This window comes from Suricata suricatta, chromosome X, assembly GCF_006229205.1.
Source record: "Suricata suricatta isolate VVHF042 chromosome X, meerkat_22Aug2017_6uvM2_HiC, whole genome shotgun sequence".
NCBI classification, from domain to species: Eukaryota; Metazoa; Chordata; class Mammalia; order Carnivora; family Herpestidae; genus Suricata; species Suricata suricatta.
This window is the reverse complement of record NC_043717.1, coordinates 57,117,924-57,121,539: the sequence shown is the minus strand read 5'-3', so window position 1 is coordinate 57,121,539 and position 3,616 is coordinate 57,117,924.

Below are 3,616 nucleotides of genomic sequence, written 5' to 3'. Positions count from 1 at the left end.
GCTTGACTGCTTGACCTAAGTGGAACAGAGACTGGGGTTAGTTCTCCTATTAATCATGCCACTTGGTAATCATGGTTTCAGTAACTGGGCAGATTTTCTGATTGAAACTTCCTCCCTAGTTACGGGCACCTTACTCACAGACTATTGTTTAAGCCTTTAAGAAAAAATAGCCTTGTCATAAGCTTCGGTTAATAATATCACTATGTACTTAAAACCAACCCCTGCTGATGTATTTTGAGTGATGAATTATGTTTTCTGATCTTCTGTACTGTGCCTCGTTTCTGTTTTGATTTTCTGTTTTTGCTACCATGGAAATAATAATTTTTCTGGAAGTAACAAACAATGTAATCATTAGAAAAATGATGTAATCACCTATGGTATATAAGACACCAAGTTTCACAGTAAAGTGTGGTCTCTTCCACCATTTATGTTGTCTGTGTTCTTTCTTATAGATATTTCGCCGACACCAACCCCCTACTCAGAGACCCTTGGACTCTGGTGCGTGGGCTGGTCCCCCGCATGAAACAAAGGAACCTCCATAGTAATTGGTTTGGAGAGTGAGTGTGCCAGAATTTCATGAATTCTGGAAATCAGGGGAGCTTAAACCCTGGAAGTTTAAAGGTCAGCAAGCTTGACCTAATAGAGCCCAGTGGGCACTGTGGTGCTCTTGGTGAGAAGGCAGGCAAAAAACTTGGAATCAGAGACCTGAAGAAAACCTGGGGCATGCAGTGAAGAAAGTATTCATTTGTCTTGGAGCACATCCCAGAGAGACAGTGTCCATGGACAGATACCTTTGGGAAAAAAGGAACATGCTAGTGCCATTTACCTCCCCCATCCCTTATCATAAGCACAGGGCAAAATGTGGGAACCAACACAGCACCCAAACTGGCAGATAACTTGCTTACACCACGCCCTGCCCCTTAGTTCCAGCAGAACTGCCATTCCCACTCAGTCCCAGCACAGTAGGCCCACTTTCTCAGAAGACTAACACGAACTCCTCCACACATTGCATTTCCTAATGCAAATTTGTAAAGCCTCAGTTACAGTGGCAGTGGGGACGGGCTTTATTTCACACAAAAGAAAGCATTTCTCTGTAAAGAGAAACACACCATATTCAAGCCAGGCACAAAACACTGACCACAACAAACAAATACAGCCTTTGCAGATGACTGGCTTGAAGGATAAAGCAGCCAAGACAAAACAGCAGAGCACAGCAACACATATTGCGGACACTCCCAGAAACATCAGACCCTGGGGAAGAGAAAACACTACATGGCAGGGTACTACAGGACCTCTTATTCATAAAGCATTACCTTCAAGAAGACAAGATGTAGCTGACTTTCCTAAAACACAGAAACAAGCACAGAGATTTAGAAACAAATGAGAATACAGAGAAATTAATACAAATGATGAGCAAGAAAAGACAATTATCAGAGATATAATTGAAACAGATATAAATAACAAACCTGATAAAGAATTTAAAATAATGATTACAAGAATATTTAGTGGACTTGAGAAAAGGTGGAAGACATCAGTGAGACACTTAACATAACACAGATAATGAATAATAGCAGATATAGAGGGCTCAGTAAATAAAATGAGAAACACTCTTCACGGAATGAAAAGCAGGCTGGAAGAAGCAGAGGAATGAATTTATAACCTAGAAGACAGTGTAATGGAAAGTAATCAAGCTGAACAAAAGAAAGAAAGAAGAATTATGCAACATGAGAATAGACTTAGGGAACATAGTAACTCTATATACATATACCATTTGTGTTATAGGGATCTCAGAATAAGAAGAGAGAAAAAAAATGGAGCAGAAAAGTTATTTGAAGAAATAATAGCTGTAAACTTCCCTAATCTGGGGAAGGAAGCAAATGTCCAGATCCTGGAAGCATAGAGTACCCCTGTAAATGTCAACAAAACCACATCAATACAAAGCATATTATAATTCAGGGGTAAAATATAGTGATAACAATAAAAATTTAAAGCAGAAAAACAACAAACAAAAAAGACAGTAACTTAGAAGGGAAAACTCAAAAATCTTACAGGGAATTTTACAGAAGAAAATTTATAAGCCAGAGGGAGTTGTATGATATATTCAAAGAGCTGAATGGGAAAAATCTGCAGGCAAGAATACTCTATACATTATCACTTAGAATAGAAGGAGAGATAAATAGTTTCCCAAGAAAATAAAAACTAAAGAAGTTCTTGACCACAAATTAGTCCTTCAAGAAATATGAAAGGGGATATTTTCAATGGAAAGACCAAAAGTAACAGCATAAAGGAAAGAAATAAAAAAGTAAAAATGGATACTTCTCTCAATAATAAGTCAAGAAAGTCACAATATCATAAGATGTAAATGTGACAATAAATGCCTTAACATGGGGAGAAGTAAAGAAAGGCTTCAAATTTCAATGACTATGAACTTTAGAGAGACTGCTATCTGCAGATGATGTTTTATACAAAGCTAGTGATAACCATATATGAAAAACTGCAAATAAACAAGCAACGCATAAAAAATATCCAAAAAATACTAAATAAAATCAGAAATAACATGATACATAAAGGTAAGAAAAGATCAGAGAAAATTCTCAAAAACAATCACAAAAGAAATAAAATGAAATAAATACATATCTCTCCATAATTACTTTGAATGCAAATGCAATACATGCCCAAATCAAAAAATAGGATGACCTAATGGATGAGAAAATAAGATCCATCTAAATGCTGTCTATAAGAGACACATTTTAGACCTAAAGACACCTGCTATTGAAAGTGAAGAGATGGGGCGCCTGGGTGGCTCAGTCGGTTAAGCCTCTGACTTCAGCTCAGGTCAGATCTTACGCTCGTGGGTTCGAGCCCTGCGTCAGGCCCTGTGCTGACAGCCAGCTCAGAGCCTGGAGCCTGTTTCGGATTCTGTGTCTCCTTCTCTCTCTGCCCCTCCCCCTCTCATGCTCTCTCTGTATCAAAAATAAATAAAACGCTAAAAAAAATTTTAAAAAAAGAAAGTGAAGAGATGAAGAATTATTTATCATGCAAATCATTACTAAGCGAAAGACAGGGGAGCAAGACTTACACAGACAAAAGAGATGTTAAAACAAAGACTGTAACAGGAGACAAAGAAAGGCACTATATAATAATAACTGAGACAATCCAAAAAGAGAGTATAACAATGGTAAATATTTATGAGCCCAGCATAGGAACACCCAGCTACATAAAACAGTCCATAACAAACATTAAGGAACTAATCAATAATATACAATAATACTAAGAGACTTGAATACCCCTACTTAATTAATGGACATGCTATCTAAACAAAATAAGGAAACAATGACCTTGAATGACATTTTGGACTAGGTGTATTTAACACATTTATTCAGAACATTCCATATTAGAACAGCAGAATACACATTCTTTTCTTTTTTTTTAATTTTATTTAATTTTATTTTTATTTATTTATTTTTTATATTAGTTTATTGTCAAATTGGTTTCCACATAACACCCAGTGCTTCTCCCCACAAGTGCCCCCCACCATGACCATCACCCCCTCCCTCCCTCCCCCTCCACTTTCAGTCCATGGTTCATCTTCAGTATTCAGTAGTCTCCCTTGATC